At 45.3% G+C, this 23,904-nt stretch overlaps 1 protein-coding gene and 1 long non-coding RNA gene across 3 annotated transcripts in view; one reads left to right on the forward strand and one right to left on the reverse strand.

The window, feature by feature from the left end:
* Positions 1 to 2,444: 2,444 nt before the first annotated feature.
* The window catches only part of LOC309870982, a 62,775-nt gene continuing 41,315 nt past the window's right edge, over positions 2,445 to 23,904 (reverse strand). For both annotated transcript variants that reach the window (XR_014314920.1, XR_014314921.1), the window contains exon 4: positions 2,445 to 2,766. This is a non-coding gene — a long non-coding RNA (uncharacterized lncRNA). The remainder of the gene's footprint in view (positions 2,767 to 23,904) is intronic.
* The window catches only part of GPR45 (G protein-coupled receptor 45), a 43,764-nt gene continuing 40,218 nt past the window's right edge, over positions 20,359 to 23,904 (forward strand). Inside the window, exon 1 of the mRNA XM_082743637.1 lies at positions 20,359 to 20,507. The gene's annotated coding sequence lies outside the window, so the exon portion shown is untranslated. The remainder of the gene's footprint in view (positions 20,508 to 23,904) is intronic.

The raw sequence follows: 23,904 nt of genomic DNA on the forward strand, positions 1-23,904 counted from the left end.
ACTTACAGATGCTTATTGCCCAGCTGTATATCTTCTTTAGAGAAATGCCGATTCAAGTCCTTTGCCCATTTTTGAATCAGGTTGTTTTTACTGGTGAGTTGTGGGAGTTCTTTACATAGTCAGGATATTAAATCCTTGTTTGATATACGTTTTGTAAATGTTTTCCACCGGTGGTCTTTTCACTGTGTTAATACTGTTCTTTGATGCATAAAAGGTTTAAATTTTGATGAAGTCCAAACTGTCTGTTTTTTCTTTTGCTGTATCAAATCTGTAGATTTGGGGAAGCATCATTACTACACGTGGAAATATGACATTTTTTCTCAGTGGGACCCACACCCCTTTAGGGCCCCAACATAGTGCCCCTTTACCACCGAGCAGAGCCTGTGGGGGCCCTGTGCTGTGTCCATTCACTCTACCACTCTTATTTGACACCAGACTACAAAATTCCCGATGGTAGAAGTTTCTATTCATCCTGGGCCAGGTAAAGTGCTACACAGTACAGGGAGGAGCTGAAAGAATGTTGGATAAGTAAATATCAGGGTAACAGAATAAATGGCTGTAGGAAGGAAGAAATTGGCTTCTCAGTGGGGCAACAGAGCCTCAGACCTGACTGTTTTCAAAAGCTCTTTATTTCTTTACTTTCTTATTGTCCTGGGAGGTTGCTTCTCAGTGAGACCTGGCTTTTATATAATTGTCTGCAGGATAACAATACTGTTCTATAGCCCTGAAGCAGTGGCCTAATTTCCCTCCTTCTTTAATGAAAGGGACATGTCTTCTGTGGGAAATCAGTGATTTATTGAGTGACCAAAGACTTTTTCTGTTCCTAATAGAAAACAGTGTAGATAAGCTACTTACTGAAGGTGAGGAAGGAACATGGCCAGCTATTTCTGAATAGGAAATTAATTTCATCGCCCCTGGTGTGTCCTTGCTAATTTGGAGCTGGGTTCATCCTGGTGTTCTCCCTCAAATGGACAGCCCTCCTCAGGACATTCAATCCAAACACCTTTTTAATGAACTTTATGCACGAAACTCTCTTGTGAGCCCCCAAGGCTCTTGGAACACAGACTCAATATAAAATCAAAATTGGGAGCATTCATTCCAAATTAGAATAAAATCTACTGAATGAAGCCTGAATAGCTGTTAATTATCCTTTTCTAATTTTTCATTCCTTTTAGAATTGCTGATGTCACTCTCCGATAAGGGGGTAGCAGGCACCAAAGCTCAGGAAAATAATAGTAGGAGAAAAACATGAAATTACGAAAATTTTCCCAATTAACTTTTCGTGCAAATTGGAAAAAGGCTATCATTATAAATTATTTGATTTCAGCAGAGGAACATCGCAGTCAAGCTTGCCTTTCGCATCCTGCTGCAGCAAGTTTTTGAAAAGTCATGAACATTCTAGAAAGAGCAGGGCTTTGAACTCAGACCTGGATGTGAATCCTTGCAGCACTTGTCCCCTTCTCTCTGTGGGATCTTGCCGGAGTTATGTAACCAGTTGTAGCCTCTACATGCTCATCTGTAGAAGAGGAATCAAATGGAAAATGCTTTATAGATCTGCTATAAGATTAAACAAAATAGCACGTGTAAAGCATGGAGCATACACTCCATAAATAGCCCCCTACACGCCCCTCCCACTGTATGTGACATTTGTTGTGGACGTAGCAATTTAAGGGGGACTTACTTGTTAGGGGATTCCTTATTTAAATAACAGACTAGTGGTACACCTCATGACCGAGGCTCCGTGGACAGAAAAATGACTCTTCTTTTTTACAAGGCGTCTTCTCCTTTTTTTTTTTTTTTTTTTTTTTTTAAGATTTGATTTATTTATTTGACAGAGAGAGATGACAGGCAGAGAGGCAGGCGGAGAGAGAGGAGGAAGCAGGCTCCCTGCTGAGCAGAGAGCCTGATGTGGGGCTTGATCCCAGGACCCTGAGATCATTACCCAAGCAGAAGGCAGCGACCTAACCCACTGAGCCACCCAGACGCCCCCGTCTTCTCCTTTATCCACACATTTCTTCATCAAACATTCGTGTGCACTGTGAAAAAGGAGCTGGTGGCAGAGAAGGATGGAAAACCGGGCTTGTCCCTAGAAGCGTGGCCTGATCTGCAGTTCCCTTTTTCTTTCTTTCTTTTTTTTTTTTAAAGATTTTATTTATTTATTTGACAGACAGAGATCACAAGTAGGCAGAGACGCAGGCAGAGAGAGAGAGGGAAGCCGACCCCCTGCTGAGCAGAGAGCCCGATGCGGGACTTGATCTCAGGACCCTGAGATCATGACCTGAGCCCAAGGCAGCGGCTTAACCTACTGAGCCACCCAGGTGCCCCTGCAGTTCCCTTTTTCTGCTGTGACTTATTTTCAAATGTCACCAGACATGGGTCTCTTTTTTAATATGCAGTAAGCCAAACACTGATAGCAGTTCTTGCGGCAGAGATAAAGGGTTTTATTACAGGAGTAGGGAGGAAATTTCTAAACTCGGCCTTCCGGAAGACAAGGGGAGCTGAGCATTTATGGTTTTTACACGGAGGTGGAGATCTGAAACGTGGAAGCAGGTGATTGGACGTTGGGAAAGGAGAAGTAAGAGGGATGATCTCAACTGCTTCTGCGCACGGCGCCATCCAGTGACATCCGGGCACTTACGTCCGTATGCGCAAAAGATGGCGGCACGCGTGTGACCGTGCTGGGGAGCTCTCCCGGTGTGTGGGGCTGTAGGACTTCTTGCTCGTTTGCTCCAGTCTTATCTGGTCTCCTGACAGTAGGTCAACTTCCTGCAAAACAGGCTCATCCGTCAATTAGGTTGAACAGAGTGTTCTTGGGGTAGAACGGTCAGGCATGTGTTAAGGTGTCGGGTTCACGGATTGGGCTGGTTTGGGAGAGCGGCTGTTGCCACGTGGATCACTGTCCGAATTCCCCAGGTTACCCTAAGCTCCAGGGCTGGGCTCTGTGGGTTTCACTCAGGGCTGCATCCCTGCGCCCAGCACGCCATCAGGAGAGCCGTCACCAGTCACCACGGGCCGCCGACTGGCATCCAGGAAATAACGTTTTTTTCCCTCATCTAATGCAATATAATCTCCTCATTCTCAAGTCCCAAATCCGAGAAGAGACAGGCAAGACACGGCATGTTTGGTCACTTCATTTTTCTCTTTCCTTTTAGTATGACAGGAAGTGAATGGAGTGGCTTTATCTATATACCGTTTCTGAGGGATGTGGCAACATTTGGGGGGAGAAGTTGGCTGCGGACTTAAAGGACTTATAGGAGATTAGAAACAGGCTGCCCTGTGGAGCCCAAAGGCAAGTGAGGATAATTGGAATCCTGTTCACCAAAGAGATACGAGGCCCTTCCATATTTTTTAATCACAAATTTCTCCGCTTTTATTCCCTATGGAGAAATCTGTCTCCACAGATATTTATAGTTCAGACTCCCAGAGGGTGGGAGCCTCCCATCCTTGCTCCTCGGAAGTTTTCTTCTGCTGACAGAACAAAAGAGAGGGGCTAACCCTGTCCAGAGGGGCTCGTGTTAGAGGACACATAGGCCATCTGCCTCTTACAAGGCCCAGAGTAACCAGGGGCTTCCAGGAGGAGGGAAAGTTGTTGGTCTTCATTTTGGAAAAACAAATTCCCTGCAGAGACATTTTCGTGGTCTGTTCTCACTTTTATTTATTTACCTATTTTAAGATTTTATTTATTTGACAGAGAGAGAGTGAGAGATCACAAGTAGGCAGGCAGGCAGGGAGAGGGGGAAGCAGGCTCCTGCTGAGCAGAGCCGATGTGGGGCTGGATCCCAAAACCCTGAAATCACAACCAGAGCGGAACACAGAGGCTTAACCCTCTGAGCCACCCAGGCACCTCTGTTCTCCCTTTTAAAGAAGTCTGGCAGCTAGGAGTTGTGTCTTTCTAAAAGATTTTATTATTGATTTTAGAGAGAGAGGGTGTGTACACAGGTGGAGGGGCAGAGAGGGAAGGAGAGGAAAAGGGAAAGAATCCCAAGTGGACTGAGTGTTAAGCACGACTGAGCAGGGAGCCAGATGGCAGCCTAGATCTCAGGACCCGGAGAGCATGACCAAAGCCGAAACCGAGAGTTGAACGCTTAACTGACTGAGCCACCAGGGTGCCCTGATTTTCGTCTCTTTTTTAGAACAGTGTTGTCCCCATTGTTAAAACCCCAAATTCAACTAAGTCAAAGTTACTGAGGCAGTAAAGCTAAAAACAAAGCACAGGTCTGAGAACTATTTAGAAGTGGAATTGGAGGTAGAGGGCGAGGAAAAGAATTCAGCTCGTGGCACCCAGATTTCTGTGTAAGCAGCCTGGGATGTGGAATGTCACTATCAGAGGGAGGGATTTGGATGAGGGGAAGGGACAATGTATTATTAAGATACAGATTTGGATATTTAAATAAAGACCAAAATGAAACACACACATACACAGTGATGGGGTTCAGGACACTAGTCCAAATTACGGCTCCTTGGCATATTGAATATTTCAAGCAGAAGCTAAGAAATGACATGTGCAAGAAGGACTTTCTCACCTTTCCCTAAAACAGGTCATAAAACTCCTATGTGAGAAGTGTTCCCCCTTACACGCAGAGGAAAAGAGCATCTTCATCTTGGAAGATAAAGAGACAGACACAGAAATCTGAATGAACAGGCTTTACTAAGTTTCCTCCAATTTAGTACACTGGACTCATACCCTTTGTCCAATCATATTTTTCTACAACCTTCCACTCTTCATCAAGCTAGTACAAAAACACTCAGACTTAACCATGTCTTCTGGTCTTCATTTCCTATGAAGGCTCCTGTGTCATGTAGAACTTAAGTTAAATAAATCTGTAATTCTTTTCTCTTGTTAATCTTCTGTTTTAGGGGTCCCAGTCAAGAGCTTAGAAGCATGGAAGAAAAACAAATTTCCCTCCCCTACAAGATGCACACACAATGATTTAAAAGGGAAGCTTATTTATTTTCTACATAGGTGTGCAAGCGTAAGCATTGCATGGTAGTTCCATGGTGTTGGGACACAGTCTCTTTCTACCTTGTTTTGTCATTAACATTATCCATGATGGCTCACCACCAAGTCCATTTTGCTCCAATGAAATGGAAGTAGAGCATACCTCTTTCCTTGTGGTCACGACCCACAAGTTTCCCAGATCCCTTTTGCTCACATCTCTTTGGCTAGACCTTAGTCACGTGGCCATACCTCATTGCTGGAAAAATGCAAATATTGTCTTGTGTCCAACTAACACTCTAGGGACAGAAAAAGGGAGAATCGAAGGGGAGAGAGGGGAATTTTTGCAGTGGAAGGTGTGATTTGGTTTGAGGCATATTGATTGCCCATGGGCAACTCAGAAGAGGGGCCTCTGGGGAAAGTTGGGCTTAAGATTTGTGATTTTCATTAGGGAGCCATAGACACTTGATCAAGGGAGGAACCAAACAGACCCAGCATTTAGGAGGAGGGCAAATGTTGCAAGTCATTTGTGGGATCACTTGGAAAGTAGTGAGGCTGAAAGTGGGTTACATGGGAGTTGTTGCAGAGATCTAAAAGACTTTGCAAGGGAGTAGGCACAGAACTCAGCAAGTAATTAGGGTGGAGGAGATAGGGGGAGAGTAAAAAATGACACAAGGTGTCAAGTGCAAGTACCTGAGAGACTGAAGATGTCACATACAGGAAAAGCAGAAAGGACAGATCACGGAAGGAAGAAAAGATTGGTTTTAGATAATTTAATATGAGCTACCAAGAGCCACAGAGATGGGCAGTGAAGGACCCAGGCTTGGTATCAGAGCTCAAGCTCAAATCTGAATTCTGCCACTTCTGGTTTTGTTTGTTTGTTTGTTTTTGTTTTGTTTTTAAGATTTTATTTATTTGAGAGAGAAAGTGAGAGAGCATGAGAGGGGAGAAGGTCAGAGGGAGAAGCAGACTCCCCATGGAGCTGGGAGCCCAATGCAGGACTCGATCCGGGCACTGTGGGATCATGACCTGAGCCAAAGGCAGTCACCCAACCAACTGAGCCACGCAGGAGCCCCTGAATTCTGTCACTTCTAAATCATGTTTTAATACCCTGACCAGGTATTACAACAACTTTGCACTTTGATGTCCTCAAAAATAAAACAGGAATACTAAGAGGGCTCATAGGGAGAATTGCATAAATGTGTGTAAAACCTGCACATAGTAGGTGTTTGATATATGTGTGATTTTATTACCAGAAAGGATAACAAGTTAGGGAACTGGCAGTTGGAAAATGTAAGCCAAAAGTTCCAGTGGGGGTGAAGGGTAGAGATTTGGGAATCCTTGCAACAAGCTGGGAACATGTAAGATCCCCAAAGGAGAAGCCGGAAAGTGTAAGCACTCACTTGGAGAATGTACAGATGTGGGGAGGGGAGGCCTCCTCTGAACCCAGTGTCCCCACACAGCTGTGGTCTCTGCACCATAGACAACATTTTCTCAGACCGTACCAGCCTTGTCACTTTCCATTAGTTAGCTGATTGTTCCATTAGAAGTCTGTTTCCCATCATACTCCATGAGGGCAGACCCTACGCTGAACCCTAGCACCTAATGCTGAGCCCAAAGCAAATTAGGTGCTCGGTAATTACTTGTTGTTTAAAGGAATCATGTCAGGTTGTAAGATCTGCTGGGGGAGGAGTCTGCAAATATTTTTGTTGCCATGGAAGAGCACTTGATGGAGAAGAACTTGCTAGAAAGGGGCTGAAGGGAGGGGGGGGGTCAACTTTAACTTGGCTTTTACGATTTACACCAACCATCCTCTACCCTTAGGCTTATTAAATGGCAGAACGATTTTACTGAGAACGAAGCTTTAAAATGCAGTCAGCCAAGCAGATCTAATCACATAAGCAAGTGAAAAATAAACAGCCAATGTCTGGAATGGCTAATCAGAAGCTGGAAAAAAAAAATGAATGTATGTGATTCCCTCGAGGTCTGCCAGTCACCTTCTGGGTACACATCCATGAAGCCTCATGGGGACATCCAATGATTCTGAACACTTATTTATTTGCAAGGGACTGCCAAGTGTTTTATGAATATAATAAATGTTTCTCAGAGCAGAGATGCAATCCTGCCTCTCTACCAAGAAGGAGAAATGCACGGTTGGGCACTTGGCGTCCTCCTCCAAAGAATTCATCATTGTCAAGACAAGTCCAATGTCAGACTCCACAATGTGACTGACTAAGTCTTTAACTCTATCATAGAATGGGAGCAGGAACAGCCCTTGGCAACCAACCAATCCAAGCGCATGACCTCATTTTAACGATTAGGAAATCAAGGCCTTGAAGGGAACCAGCACATCAGAGAATGAGCTTTTACTGAGTACCTACTATGTGCCCAGCCATGTGCTATCTGCTCCCCATAGTTCTTCATTGAAGCTTCATAAATATTTTCTGGAGCTTGTTGCAAGCATTGATGCGTACATCTTATTCAGTGAGGGCAACGCACTTGCCCAAACACCCAGTTGGGGGTAGAGTTCTGACCCAAACCCTGAGTCCCTGCCTGCTGCTTCAGTCAGGAGGAAGAAGCTTATGCTGTGGCAACAACCTCATAGAGCAACAAGGAGTTACTACTGCTCGTGCTCCATGTTTGCCACAGATTGGCCAGGGCCTTAGATCACCTTCATTCAGGGAAGGAGAGACCCAGCCTGAGGGCAGCTCTAATGTTAAGGGCCAAGAGCAGAGAGGAGGGTATCAACCCATATTGCCCTTAAAATCAGCCCAGAAGTGCGCAACTCACAGTTTGCTGGCCAACACAAGTTTCTTGTCATACCCAACCTCAAGAGAGCAGAGGCGGCAACCCCACAGAGTGGTTGGAGACCCACAGGAGATGGCCCTTTCTGCTTCGCCAGGGTACCACCGTCTACCTGGTTGAGAAAGAGCAAAGTTTTTGTTCTTTCATCTATGGCAGTTTATATGAATATAATTATGCTGGCAAACATTACCGGACCCCAACGCTGAAAGATGATATGCGAAAAGACCTAAAGGTACAGACTATATGATAAAAGAAAACAGTGTTTGGGTTTCCCCAGATCTTGAGATTAATGCTTATTTTTCTGGATGATATATGGTGGTGAAAAAGTGATCTTTTCTAGTCTATTTTTTTTTTCCTGCCTCCAAAATGCATGTAAAAGTTTTACATTACTATAATTTGAAATTAATTTTAGGAAGCAAAGGGACTCCCCAGGTAGCATTTTATAAGTCTCTATTTGTGTGTGTGTGTGTGTGTGTGTGTGTGTGTCTGTGTGTGTGTGTTATTATGGAAACATGTCGAACACAGACAAAAATAGAAGAGTATTATGGTTGTTTAAAAACATGTCTGCAAGTCATTGATGTCCCTCTCCCCTTATACCCACATAGACATTGGTGATTGTCTCTGCCCAGCAGTATGATGGAAACAATGCTGCATGACTCTGAAGCTAGATGAGGGAAGGCAGTGCAGAATCTGCCCAGGCTTCTCTCTTGAGATGTGTACTTTGGGATCCCTGACTACTGTAAAAGGAACCCCTTTTTATTAAAAAAAAAAAAAGATTTTTTAATTTACTTGAGTGAGACAGAGCATACAGGGGGTAGGAGGGCAGAGGGAGAGGGAGAAGCAGACTCCCCACTGAGCAGGAAGCCCAACTCGGGACACGATCCCAGGACCATGGGATCATGACCTGAGCCGAGAGCAGATGCACAACTGACTGAGCCATCCAGGTGCCCCTGTCAAAAGAATACTAAGAACTGCTATAGGGTTGGAAAAAAATTAGTATTCCGTTTACCCATCCTTGGTTCATTGGCTGGTGCCCTATAAATTAGGCTGACAAAAGACAGATTAACAAGAGAGAAACAGACAAGTTTACTAACATGTACAGTGCGCACACACACACACACACACACAGGACAACTCAGGGATGAGTCACTCAAGGGAGTGGCTGAACTTGGGCTTAGAGACCGTCCTAGTAAAGACCAATAATTTTATAGAGAAGTGGCAAGACAAAGGAAAAGGATTTGGAACTTCTAAGGGCAGCGAAGGGTGGGAAAGCAAATTTCTGGGTAAAGTGGTGGTAAATATGGACTAGTTTTAGCCAAGTTTATGTCGATTCCTCTTGTCCCAGCTTTGGACCTGTAAGAGTCAAGAATTATATCTGTGATTAATTTCCATCCTTCCCACTAAAGAGGGGAGGGTAAACACCTTTACAAATTTCTGTCCTGCTTGTAGGCAACTAGGTGGAGGGGAAAATGCATTTTTTTTTTCATTGCTTTCAGCTCAAATAATTCTTATGCCGAAGTGGCTTATTTTGGAGTGGCATATTTTGCTACACTTCACTGTCTTCGGAGAATCCTACATATAGAGAGATAGACAAAGAGTCCAAGGAACCCCAGATGTTAGAGTCTTTGTAGCCCAGGGACCAGGCATGCGCATGAGTGAACCTTGACCTGTTTTCAGTCTACCCAACATCTGACAACTGTAATTGCATGAGAGACACAAAGCGACCGCCATCTTGGTTGAGCCAGTCAACTTCTAGCACCTTGAAAGACAATAATAAAATGAAGGTTGCTATTCCAAGACTCTAAGTCTTATGGTGACATCTGCCACAGCAATAGGAAACCACTATGTGTATAACAAACCCCACGTACAATATCATCCACATTCAGCAGTGATCAACTCCTGGCCAGTCTAGACCCCTCCCTACTTCAAATATTCAGAAGCAAACCTCCTATGTCTCACCACATCCTTTCATCTACATATGTTCCAGCATTTATTTAAAAAGATAAAGATTCTAAATATATTTTTAATCACAACACCATCAGTCATGGGTTGAAATGTGTCCTCCCAAAAGATGTGTTGAAATCTTAACCCTGATGCCGTTGAGCATGATCTTACCTGGAAGTAAGGTCTCCGTGGATATAATCAAGTTAATGTGAAGTCATCCCGGATTAGAGTGGGGCTGACTCACTGACTGATGTCCTTCAAAGAGGAGAGAGATTTGGACACAGAGACACACAGACGCAAAGGGAGAAGGCCACTTGATGGCAGATACAGAGACGAGTGAGGTGTGGACAAGCCAAGCAAACCGAAGGTTTCCTGACAAGCTCCAGAGGCTGGGAAAGAGGCAGAGAACAGATTCTCCCTCGGGCCTCCAGAAGGAACCAATCCTGCTGCCAGCTCAATTTCCGATTTCCAGCCTCCAGAATTGTGAAAGACTAAATTTCTGTTGTTTTGAGACACCCAGTCTGCAGGAATGTACTCGAGCAGCTCTAGGAAATGAGCACACTAGCCAAGAAATGCTCTATTTTAAGTTGAGAATTAGGTATTTCTTTTCCCCTCACACATTAGCTCTCATCCTTCCTGAGCTTCTTAACCGCTTCTTGTCATGTGTGGAGATATTATTTGGTACCTCATAAAAATAGAAGACCGTCAATCATACTGGAACTGTCCTTCTCTTGTCCTTTTGCCCTCGGGTCACACAGTCCTTTGTAAGCAGCTGTGGCCTGGACCTTGAGAGAACTCAACCCCAACGTTCTGGAATAGGAAGTTGTAGTTGAAGGGAAAGAGCCTGTGTGCTTTGGCCCCAGACAGACTAGGAGTGGAGCCCCTCTCCTGTGAGGCACTTCAGCCAATGCATTTGGCTTCTTCCGAGCTGCTTCTCTTCTCTGAGCCTTTTCCCCCTCAATTGTACAAGAAGATTAACCCTTTATATTCCAAGCTATTGCCATGGGAATAAATAGAAAGGTTTATGAGAATGTTGGCCCAGTGCCCGGCACATTGAAGGCTTGTTTCTGCCCCCCCCCCTTTTTTTTTAGAGATTTTATTTATTTGGGAGAGAGAGAGAGAGAGAGAGAAAGCAGGGCTCAATCCCATGACCCTGGAATCATGACCTGAGCCCAAGGCAGATGCTTAACTGACTGAGCCACCTTGCTTCCACTTTGAATAACCAAAATGGGAAGGGGATCCCAGGTGGCTGAACCTCTTGGTTTCCTCAAAGTATTGCAACAGCTGCCAAGGCTATGCTCAGAAAGCAGGAGATGATTCTGTGTTCTCCAAGTTCAGGAAGAAAATGACCTGGCTAGAGAAGCTGCCCCTTGAGCCGCTGAGGACCAAATACGCAGGGCCTGATGTCACGGTAGGAGGGCATTCTAAACAAATCTCCTGCGATTCTGCTGTAGGAGAGTTACTCCTTTCATCCTGAGCTTTGCATCTGCATCATAAAAAATGCAAGTGGTAACTCGATCAGCCCCCACCATCCTAGGGAAAATTAATTCATTAGAGCGCTCCCCTCTAAGACTAGAAGGCTCTGGGTGGTTTAAGGGCCACAAGGGAGCCTGGAGGAGGGGTGAGTTCAGACAGACACAGCCCCAAAGTCTTTCCCGTCCTGTGCAGGGTGCTGGGGTTGGCTGACACACAAAGTTAATGGAATGGGCTGCAGGGCTGGATTTGGGCGGTGTCTGCACTCTGACCCTTCAAAGTGTAGTTTCTTCCTCCTGGCTCTTTGGCTCCCCAGCCAGGGCACCCGTGCTAGGCATTCGACCTCCTTGACCCCAGGTCCCTCATGCATTAAATGAGGGTGTCGGGCTGGATGAATCCGAGACCCCTTCAGGCGGTAACGTCCATACATCGCTAACTAGAGCTCTAGCCTTGCTTTTTCAGCTGGTGCTGGCCCATCCGTTACTTGTATGCTTGGCTTCAAGGAAGAGAAAAGCGAGTTAAAGGTGGTTTTAGCTATCAGGACGCTTGATTAATTAAGGGAACAAAAGATCCGCCATCCAGGGCGAGAATGGCCACTTATGAGTGTCTCCGAGGACATCATATTCCTCTTCTTCTCAGTGCTTGTCTGGTTTTTCAGTCCCTTGGAGTCTCAAGGGCACAAAACAGCTTTGTTCCCACCCTTCCTGCACTGGACATTTATATGGGAGCCCGTCTCTTTCCCACAAGCGCTCTGGCCATCTCCCCTTACACCGCACTGACCATGCCCCCCAAACCAGGGCCCAGCTCACCTGCCCAGGTGCCCACGTACGTCTGGACCAAACCCAAGGTCTGCTGCCAGCAGAAAAGACATTGGTGAGGAGGCTTCAGGTCGCTGGGCCAAGCTGGTCCTACCCACAACTTCCCTGAGGGAGAATCAGCGTTAGTAACAGGATCCTCCCCTTAGAAAAATAAAACTCACTGAGGATCATCTCCTTTTACAAAACCACTTCCGGCAAATTCCATGGGCAAAATGTGGGCCTTGCCTCTGTTTTACTCCCTCTTCAAACAAGGAGCATTTTGTTAGTGGCCCTGTTTGGATGGAACCCAGGCTTCGCTCAGGATGACAGTCATCATCGTACCTCGAAGGTGGAACTGGTGAGAGCCAGTGTCCCGAGCTTTGTCGCAGGTGAGTGGGACAGAGAAGGCAGAAGGGGTGTCTCCATAGAAACTTCTAGGGACTCGGCGCACAAGCCACCCTGACAGAAAGCGTCTCCTGTGGCCCCTCCAACCTGGGCCTGGCTGCTGACAGAAAGCTTCTTCCGATTTCCACCAATTCTCCCAAAGGCCTCCATGGCCCTTGATTTCCCAGGTGATACAATTTCCCCATCACCGGCCTAGCACTGACTCCAGAACCAAGGCAAGTGGTGTGAGAAACAGAGGTGAGAAGGAGGAAGTGAAGGTGATGTGCTTCATGATGTTTGATGAGACAGAGACTGGCTAACAGAAGTGGGCGGGATTAAAATAATATATTTAAAAAGTGTAGAGTTCCAGCAAAGGGATACGGGCAAGGCAGCCTGCGGACCCACACACGAGAAGGAAACCAAGAGCCTTTGCTCTGGCATTTACTACTTGAGTGATTTGAGGAGTCTCAATTTCCTCATCTATAAAAGGGAGCTAATGTCACATTTTATGGAAGGCTATCATGATTAAAGGTAATGTTAAAGTCAAAGGAAGGGGCTATGCTAAGATAACAAACACTTCTAGCTTGAGAGGGCAAGGGAAAGGTCTAAGTTATGTCCTTTTCTGGGGATGGTGGGTCACTCAACAGATCTCTCTGAGCATCTACAGAATGGCCTGATGCTATCCCCCTTCAGAAGGTTAGACAGAATTGTCCGAAAGTATCCAGAGTGAACCTGACACAGGAGTTCCTACTAAATAGTGTTAGGGTATGGAGTCGACCACCCCTCAATTAGACAGAGAACACTCTCGATAATGCAAGTCACACAGCGAGGTTTATTTCCACCTAGCTGGGGCCCAAGTATCTGCCTGGCGCAGCGGCTTTCAACAAGGATCCCGAGCACTCAAAGCCAAGGGTTTATATAGCATTTTCAAGGCACTTTTTCATAGCTACATACATATCTTGCACCTCACTTTGACAGTTTAACTTTTTGCCACCCCGGCGTCACCCGGGAGCCATCCTGGTGGTTAAGTGAGATTTAGGTTTAGAAGAAATTTAACTTTATTTACATTTCCTTCTGCCTCAGCCTCCTTCAGTTTTATGGCGGGGAGGGCGACCTTAGGCCTTGAGGAACTGAGCCATTTGTCTCTGGAAATTGGGCCATTGAAGAGATAGCCCTATTTGTTGTAAATCAGCGGGACATTTGCAAACCAAGGGAGACTCCAGTCTTGCAGGATTGTGATCTCTGCAAGTTAACTATTTGTTTTTCTTAAACATCTGGTCCCTGTGGCACCATAGCCTAACTGCCCTGGTGGTATATGATTAAGTTGTTTCTTAGGTTTTAGCTACTTTCTCTTATCTCAAACTACCTGCGCCCTGTGGGCTGGTTAGGGATGCTCAGTACAATGGCTTCCTGGCCTTCAGGAGGGCCATTCTTTTTTTTTTTTAAGATTTTTTAATTTATTAATTTGACAGACACAGATCACAAGTAGGCAGAGAAGCAGGCAGAGCAAGGCGGGGGGTGGTGGTGGTGGGAGTGTGGTGCGGGGAGCAGGCTCTCCGCTGAACTGAGAACCCGAGGCGCAGCTCGATCCCAGGACCCCGGGATCATGAACCCCGGGATCATGACCCGAGCTGAAGGCAGAGGCTTAACCCACTGAGCCACCCAGGTGCCCCAGGATGGCCATTCTTATGCTAACCCACTCTTTCTGTGCAAGGTGTCTGCTTTTGCTTTGCCAAGACAGCTGTACTTATGTCAGGGCCAGACTCAGGTGGGTACAGCCTTGTTTTTCTTGGCCTTCACACCTGGAGCTGGTTTCTAGGACTTGTTTTTAAGTCCCCTGGGGGAAGGGGAGCAGGGACAGTTTAAGGGTTAAACAACAAAGTTATTGTTTAACCTCAATGGAAACCTCTGGCTAAAATAAAAATATAAAATAGGTCCTTACAATAGTACCTGTTGTTGCAAATGAACAAATGAATGAAAGAAGGAATAGTTGTTCAGGAGAAATGTACACAGCCCTTGCCAAGTGCCCAGGGGCGCCAGGCTCTCAGTAAATGGCCACTCCCTTCTCATGGGTGAGGCGGCAAAATTTAAGGTGGTCTCCCCATAAAAAGAATCAACATAAATAATAGTTCAAGGGAAAACTTTTTTAAAAAGCCGAATTAATGTAAAAAATGCACAATGAGCAAAATAGCAAAATGTTTAAATAAAGATGGCATCATTAACAGTCCTGGGTCATATTGGAGCCTGAGGCAAAAGGAAAAATCCCTAGTTCTTATCCCATCTTTAGTTAAAAATGAAGGTTCCATCCCCTGCCTCCGGTCTTCCCTCCCTCCTCTGGGGTTCTGGTGGTTCCCTCCTGCATATTGGAAATAATTGTTGCACTTCCTATTAAAAAAAAATGAGAATGTCCTGACCTACCCCCAGGCTGACCAGAACAGAATATCAGGGGGCGGGGCCTGAGCATCTGTATTGTTTAAATTCCCCAGATAATCTTAGGATGCGCTCAGGCTGGGAATCACCGGGACTGCCAGAGCCTGGTGGGTTCCCTGGAAAGCCAGCCATCCCTCCTCTGGGGGCTCTCTTAGCAGAGAGAGGAGGAAGCAAGTCATTATGCTCTTATTTTTTTCTGCGCAGACCCTGGAGAAGAGCCAAAATGCCAGGAGTCTTTCTGGCAATCCGAGATTTACTGGTTCCTGGAGAGCCTCCTTGAAGAAACAGGCTGCGTGCCGGCACATCCCTCGCTCCCCCAGCCGCCCACCTGAGCAGTCCTGAGAGAGACCTGCTTTGCCATGGCAGATCACTAAGATCCTCAGTCTTCAGTGTCCCCTTCTCTCCCAGAGACAGTACACCTCCTTAGTAAGGTGTTCGTGAAAAACAAAAGTCATGCAAATGGCATTCCTAGTGCCTGGCTTGGGCTAAGTCCTCCAAAAGGAGGGCTGCTATTATTCAATGCTAATGCTAATTCAATGCTAATGCGATAGTGAAGAAGGAATGTGTGCATTCCTTTAGCTAAGTCAACAACTTCTGCAGAAGCATTTGGTAAATGCTTTGGGATAGATTCACTGAGTTGACCTCTGGGAAGCTATGTTTATCTGGTCAGTCAATACATAGTTCTTATTCCTACACTTCCAGCCGGCACCGTTCTGGGCACAAGGGACAACAGTGGGAATTCAAAGAGGAAGGCCCACCCCTTGCAGTGCATGTGCAGAGAAGAAGTTGAAGAACAAACAAATGTATGATAGATTCTTAAGGAGAGGTACTTTGAGGAAAATAAAGCAGAATAGGAGAGAGAAAGCGACCAGGGATGTGATTTTTGCCAAGGGTTTGGTGGAAGTGACATTTGAGCAGAGCTGTGAATGAATGAACCACGGCTTCATGTGGAGAATATTCCAGGCATGGAGCTACAGTGCAAAGGCCCTCGGGTAGAAACATAGAGCCACGTGGCTGCTGAGAAGTGAGGGAAGGTGGGCTGAATATGGCAGGAAGTTGGGCTCTGGAGGTTTATTCTGAGTACAAGGAACCTTAGAAGATTTTGAAGGAAGTGGAAGTAGTGCACATTTACTAGAGATAAAAAGGCCTGATAACGCTTTGTGAATTACATGTGCATAGGTGAGGGGGGAAGGTTGCTAGAGAGGTCTCTACTGAGAGTCTACAGGGCTCTGCCCCTGTCACAGAAACCTTCTGCCCATTCTCTTCTCATCCTCCAGCTCCAGAAGGTACATCACCTCCAAGAACACTTGCCTGAACCTTGTAGGGCCTGGCTCTAAGGGTGGGGCTCATTGATGCTGAGAACGGGTTTTGGGACAGCTTGCTGAAGCTACAGCCAATACTCTCCTTTCTCCCAACCATTCTTTTCCCAGCAATCAGGTAACTGCTGCGAGTTTAGCTTTTCCGTTTTCTCTGTTACAAGAAAGCCAAGAAGGCCAGAAGAGTTAGAAGCAGAATTTCTAAACCAGTGGATGGTTGAAATGACCTCAGCCTTCAAGATATTCCCTTCTTCAGGGTAAGGGATGCCCCTCTTTTCTCCCCGTGTGTGGACAGCTATTGAACACTGTAATCCCCCGTGTGATGGTATCAGAAGGTGGGGCCTTGGGGAGGTGATTCGGTCATGAAGGAGGATCCCCTCAGATGGGATTAGTCATCTTCTAAAGAGAGACCCCAATATCTTTCTCCCTGTCTTTCTACTATATGAGGATGAAGGAAAAGTCTGGAACCCAGAAGAGGACTCTCAGTGCCCAGCCATGCTGAGTCCTGATCTCAGACTTCTAGCTTCCAGAACCATGAGGAAGAAATTTTTGTTCCTAAGTTATCAGTCCATGGTAATTTTTAATAGCAGCTCATAGGGGCTAAGACACACGTTCAGCTTCTACTCTGTGCCACACTCTCCACGGGGCAGGGGGTCCACAGGACTAGACTGGCAGACGTCCCTGACTCTGGGGTGCCCCTCGGCCAAGGGTAGACTGCTCCCCACCCCAGCTGAGCACCTTCCCCTTCCTTATCAAGGAGAGGTTCTGCTGTCTCTACAAGAGTTCAGAGATGCTCCAGCACAGCATCAGCTGCCCCCTTTCCCCATGTCTTTATAACATCAGTTCAAAAGCCTCACTAGAATGATAAAATCACTCTCCAGCATTCATTCCACACATTCACATCGTGTGACTCCTTTGTCCCTGGCACCGGCATGAGCAGAAGGCTTATTGCTCTTCCTTTGATTTTTTAAAATTTTATTATTTGGTCTGTATTGCATTTGTAGTTTGCTTGGGTTTTCTAGCTGTGTAAGAGCCACAAAAGTCGTTCACTCTGTTGTCTCTATTTATGCCTATTTAAATAAGATTATAATTAGGGCGCCTGGGTGGCTCAGTTGGTGAAGCATCCAACTCTTGATTTTGGCTCAGGTCATGATCTGTGTCCTGGGATCGAGCCCTGCTTTGGACTCGGTGCTGGGCTTGGAGCCTGCCTAAGGTTCTCTTTCCCTTTGCCTCTGCCATTCCCTTACTAAAAAAAAAAAAAAAAAAAAAAAAAATAAGAAGAAGATCATAATTAAAGTGTCTTAGGCTGAGGGGGTTCTGTACTTTAGTCTAACAGTGACTGAACTGGAAGGAAGGGCTTGGGGGAAACTGCAGACTGAAAAGGGGGCTGGGCTAGGTTTCCCACCGGAAGCACCTTTCATTGCCCTTTGAGCAGTCCTTGTGGTGAGCCCTGGTCTCAGCAACAGCATAGACAGCGCCGATCTTGTGTGACAAAGAGGAACTCGGACATTCGGCTCTAGTTCCCACTTTACTTTCTCTCACTGAAGGGGTTGCCACCACGTTTCTTAAGTGCACCGGCGCAGGGACCAAGCCCCTTACTAAGCCTTTGTCCCCAGAGCTCTTAACCTTGGGTTTTGCTCACAGTAATTATTTAATGAGCACACGTAAACCGAACTTCATGAATTTTTATTTGCTCTTACCAGCCATAAGGGAACTCGGCCTTCAAGGGTGCTGCTGGAAAAGCAACCATTTGCTCTTTAAAATGACATCATCTCCATTTTTTTTGTATCAGTAAGTGTATTTCCCCCTCTTTCTTCCAATTTGGTCTATTTGGTCTCAAATCTTATTGGGGAAATCAATCGGAGGTTGCTTTTTATAATCACTCTCATTCTGGTTGATTTAGCTATTATTGGACCATCTTTATTTCTTCCTAAAGTATTCAGATTTAATTACATGTTTTTCTTCTGCCTTTGGTTCAAGTGTGCTAATTATGCAGTATTTAGTCTGTCTCAAGTTTAATATTAGACTTTGCATTGTCCCTGCATTTGCTAAATTGCAGAGAATTTATATTTTAGGGCTCTTGCCATTCATGGTGTTATTACTTGAGGAAAGTAATATATATAGAATATGTATATCCTATATATATCAAATATATGTCATATGTATGTACAAGAGCAGGCTTAATATTTCCATTTTTAGGTGTAGAATTCTACTTACTAAATCAAAGTTAGTTAATTCTGTTTTCAGCCCACTTATAAACTTTGTTTTAGTAAAGTTAACCCGGTACTACAACTTTTTCTTAGAACGAATGGTGAAAAAGCAGAGGAATTGAGATATTGAAATGTTGTCTCATTGGTGGCTTTTGGTCACTTCAGTGTGGCTTCTGCTTTAGGATCTTGCTTTGAAGGCGTGCCTGGGTGGCTCAGTTGGTTAAGCATCCAACTCTTGATTTTGGCTCAAGTCATGATCTCATGGTTGTGATATCAAGCCCCATGTCAGGCTTTATGATCAGCGGGAGTCTGCTTGTTCCTCTGCCCCTTCCCCTCCTCAAGCGTGCTCTCTCTTTCAAATAAATAAATAAAATCTTTTTAGAAGGAGAGAGAAAAAACTCCTCTCAAATGTCTAACTAAGTTTGCAAAAGGAAGGAAAAAAGGATGACAGAGAAGGAACATTGGATGACATAATGCTTGAGAATTTTTACAAATGATGAGAAAATTAGCTTCCTTATCAGTATCAGGAAGCCCAACTAATGTCAAGCAGCATATTTAAAAAGACATTTGAGGACACCTGGGTAGCTCAGTTAGTTGAGTGTCTGACTCAATTTTGATTCAGGTCATGATCTCAGGGCTCCATGCTCAGTGGGAAGTCTACTTGAGATTCTTTCTCCTTCTCCCTCTTCCCCGCCCCCCCCCCGCCCACCTCACATGTGGGCTCTCTCTCTCTCTCTCTCAAATAAATAAACCTTAAAAAAAAAAAAAAAAGAGAGAGACATCTGTAACTATCGTAACAGAGAAATGCCATAGATAAAAGATCTTAAAATCACTGGGGCACCTGGCTGACTCAGTTGGTGGGATTTGTGACTCTTGATCTCGGGGCCATGAGCTTAAGCCCCATATTGGGCAGAGAGCTTACCTTAAAAAAGTAAATTAAAACGATCTTAAAATCATCCAGGGAAAGAAATTTTAAAAAATAGATTATACATAAAGGAATCAGACTTTCGGTTGACTTCTCAGATTGTAATGAAGCAAGGAGATGATGGAATGTTATCTTCAAGGTCTTAAAACTGTTGACCTAGAAATGACAAGAATGAGGAAGAGGGTGGTGATTAAGGCTATTGAAACAAAGTAGCAATGGAATGAACAAACGGGATTTTTTCAAGGAACTTAGTGGTGCCATCAAGGGGCCTTGTAGGTTAAAGAGTAGGTAACCTTCAACCAGAGTTCTGAGGTTTTCATGTTGATGGCCTGAACCACAGTGTTGTCCATGTCAGAAACCAGAAGTCAGGAAGGACAGATTTTGGAAGAGATGTGAATGAATTTAGGGATTTTGTTGTCATTACTACAGTTGTTCCTGATTATAAATGTGAAACAAGATCTAGGTAACGTACAAGAGTGCTTATCTTACTAATATTTACAGTTTCCTGGGAACTGGTATTTTATAGTTTGTTTGTTTTTTTTGAAAAGTAACACAGATCCATAGAAGAAAAAGAAGAACTTACAAAATGCACCAAAAGAACATTTAACTCCTCATAACTAAAGGGTTAACTACCCTTTGGGATTTTGAATGCTTCCCTATTTTATTAGCAGAACACCCAGGCAGGCATTTAAAGTATGGGGCAAGTGTAGATGCTGATTAATTCTTGATGGTTGACTGAGCATTTGTTTAATCTTTGGTTGTGACGCGTTGCACTTCAGGCAAAGGGGGGACATGCATGAAACGATGTTCTCAGCACTCTTCCTGCACGCTGTATGCCTACTGCAGTGAACTGGGATTCACAAGGCAAATGTCAGTTGTGAATGTATTAACCTCGTTTCCTTGGGAACCACTGAGCAGAGGGGAGAGGCCGGTCACATCCAGCAGCCTGCTATGTGTAAGGCAATTAGTTCCAGAATTTGTCAGATGACGGTTCTATTTTTGAGCACTTTGAGAAAAATATCTTGACAGGTGGGGATTTCTCCTCAGTTTGGGTTGGGAGTTGGTTTATAAGTAACAGCAAGGCAAGTTTAAACTGCTTCATATCAAGATCATTATCATTTGTTCCTCTCAATGAAGGGTCTTGATGGATTTGCTCAGGGTTAAGATTCAAGTGAGGAGGAAGAATGCTGATGTTCAGCTCATGCTGCTCAGAATAAACACAGCTTGTGGCGGACATCCTGCTTCATCCTCAAAGTCAGCACACAAAGCTCCTCATTAGTTTGCCTGGTAAGTAACAGTGGTTCTTTTCTGCTAGTCATATGGATTTGGGAAATAATCAGAGCAATGCAGCCTCCATTCAGGGAGCGCTACGTGCCAGGCAGCATGCTCAACCTGGATGGCCGTCATGATAGCCAGACACCCCAATGAGCCCTGTGTGGAGTGCCGGAAGATGGCGGATTGGCCTGTAGCAATGGCATGATGAAAGGAAGCAATGAAAGCTGTGAGGAATCATGATCTAGAAGTCCCATTTATGTTTGTATTGTATATAATTTACCTTCTATTTATATTATGAGGTTTTGGGATCTTCAAAGATCTTCCTGATCTTGCCTCTCCTAGCGTTAGCCAATGCTTAGAGATGGCAAAAGGCCAGGCAGAGGGGAGCCCTCGCTGAGCAAGCTAACCAATCTGGAGCCAGACCTCCTTTGTCTGGCCCCACCTAGCCTAGCAGGTTACAAGTCTCTGCCTTAGTCATCCCAGGGCCAGGTGTCAGGCAACTAGAGACCACCCCCAGAGCCCAAAGTTGGCCACAATTATTCAAACTAGCTATTCTAGGATATTCGCCCTGCCCTGTTTGTCCTTCCCATGGAAACCCCAATAAGTCTGTGTCCCAAACCTTCACTCCTGTCTTCTGCCTCCTGACCCCCTGGTGCCTTTCTTGTGTGACCTTGATTGGCATGCCTTCTGTCTCTAGGACATGTGAGTGAAGTCAACATTTTCCTGCACCTTTGTCTTCTCTTGTGGCCACACCCGTCGGACATCTCATAAAAGAATACGCAAAACATGGGTAATAGCCATTATCCACAAACTTACCAGGTGCCTATGCCCATTTTAAGTAAAACAAAACAAAACAAAACAAAACAAAACAAAAACTGAGTTATAAAGAGCTTAAGCCCACATAAGGGAAGAGCAGAATTTGAACCTAGGTTTGTCTGTCTGCAAGCAGCCCTGAAACTCTGCCCCCTCAGACCAGCCACACAGGCTTCACCTGGGAGCTTGGTAACTCCCAGGTGCACAGTCTCGGGCCCCACCCCAGATCTAGTAAGTTTGATTCTGCCTTGTAACTGGACCCCAGATGGTTCCAAGGGAAGCGGGAGAGGTTCTGTTCTCTACCCACTTGGTCAACCACCACTGAGTGGGGGAAGTGTGTATGCAGGGCATTATGGGAGTGAAATCAGTGGAGCCAGACAGAGAGCATCTGGGATTCTAGAGAAGGAAGCTGGTGTTCAGGCTGGGATGGTCAGAGAAATGTACCCTATGAAGGTAGAACCTACAGAGAATAGTTCGGATTCAAATCCATTAGCACTTAAACAATTTTACCAAACCATCCCTCTTGTCTGACCATCCCACTATCTCCACACACAGAAGCTACTAAGGTCTCCATATACTGGCCCAACCATGTTTTCCTGGAGCTCAACATTTTATCTATGATGTGGTGAGTGCCTGTATAGGGAAGCAGTACTTGGTTGTGAAGACAGCTCAGGTAACAGGAGGGAGCCTGGCTCCCGGCCCTGCTGGTACAGAGGACATCCAGGCAGCAGTCTCAGATCCTACTTGGAAGTGGGTGTGCAAAGGAGTCATTCACTTCTCCATTCCTGTGTCCCTCTCAAAGCCATCTTGTGGCCAAAGTTAGAAAAAAGCCAGTCTCCAAGAATCACTTTCTATATTTAAACTCAAAGATGAAGTAAACATTTCTTGAAATGCGTATTTCAGAAAACATGCACATTTTTAGGCACAGGCAATGATTTAAGCTTATCTGCTAACACAGGAATTTTTTTAAAGCACGTGATTCTTTTTCTGCGCACACGAAAGAGTCCTGACCCACATTTGTGCATATGCCTATTTACAAAAGAGATAGAAGAGGACACTACCAATGCCCACTACCTGTTAAAAGGCCAATCCTAGACAGTGGTGCATTTCCACGGTACCTGCGTGTGGCCCATCAACCTATAGGGGCCTCTGGTTCCCTCATGAGACACTCACCGTGTTCAACCCCAAGCAACCAGTTTATACAGCCTCCCTAGACAATGACCCGATTCAAAAGGCTGTACATCAGCCTGCAGCCCCGCTTTATTTTTCTTCACAGCACTTACCACCATCAGACTTGGTTTTCATAGTTTTTGTTATTTAACTGTTTATAGTCTATCTCCCTGCCCCTTGAATGCAGGGATTTTGATGGTGTTATTCACCACAGAATCCCCAGCATCTAAAACAGTGTCTAGCACAAGAAGTTGAATAAATAAACTTGTGTGTGAATAGAAATCTAAATGAACATGCTAGTTAAAAATCACCGAACAAGGGGCGCCTGGGTGGCTCAGTGGGTTAAAGCCTCTGCCTTCGGCCCGGGTCGTGATCTCAGGGTCCTGGGATCGAGCCCTGCATTGGGCTTTCTGCTCCGCGGGGAGCCTGCTCCCCCCGCCCCCTGCTCTCTGCTTGCCTCTCTGCCTACTTGTGATCTCTGTCAAATAAATAAATAAAATCTTTTTTAAAAAAAAAATCACTGAACAAGTGAGTGATTTTTGGAGATCAGAGCATCCAAAATTTCACACCGCATAAGGGAGAATGTGGTTGATTGCCGGGCCACCTCCCTGGTCTGGGGGTTGGTGTGGGCCTTATTAAATGTGTCCCTATAAGAAAAAGCAATGTAGGCAGGAAGGGAAAGGAAACATAGGCAGAAGCATCTGAGTAAATCGTCCAATAGGTGAATTCTGAAGCCTGTAAAAGCACGTGGTCTCTTTTTGGCCACATGTTGGTGCTGTTCATACTGTCTAGAAGAGTGCTCAGGCCTGTTCTCTGGAAACTTAAAGAGAACTTCCTGGTGTCACTGTTGAAATGTTGTTGGTTAAAAACAGTAAGAAGCTTCCAAACACTTGACGTTGCTCACATTCATCATGGAGTCTGCTCCATGCTGAATGGATTCAATGGCCTCATTCCTTCTATGAGGGAAGGGAAGGAAAAGGGAGCCACGAAACATGTTGAGGCCCAGCAACATAGCTTCGGTAGGTGGCCTCACTCCTGATCAGGACAGAGTGGAAATGCGATAGGACCTCCCCAGAGAGAAGTCAGGGGATGTCTCCCAAAGAACAGTCTTGGGAGATGGGGTGCAGATATCAAGTTCTCCAGGGTCAAATATGATTTGGAAAGCCTCAGTTAACCAAGTTAGAAGTTTCTTCTGTACAGAACTCCTCACGTCTTTAATATGCTAATTCAGATTATGATTCACCGCATGATTGGTGTCTAGAGAGAAATGGGCAGCAAAATGAGACTGGGAGATAAAATGAACAGGTACTGCTGATGAATTAGAAGGGAATATAGTAGTCCAGCCCCAAGTTCCTCTGGCTCATGCATTGGGTGGATGGTGGGGTCATGTGCCAAGACCCGGAGGCAAAGGCCCTTGTTCAGAAGG

This window comes from Mustela nivalis (assembly GCF_964662115.1).
Source record: "Mustela nivalis genome assembly, chromosome: 8".
Taxonomy (NCBI): domain Eukaryota; kingdom Metazoa; phylum Chordata; class Mammalia; order Carnivora; family Mustelidae; genus Mustela; species Mustela nivalis.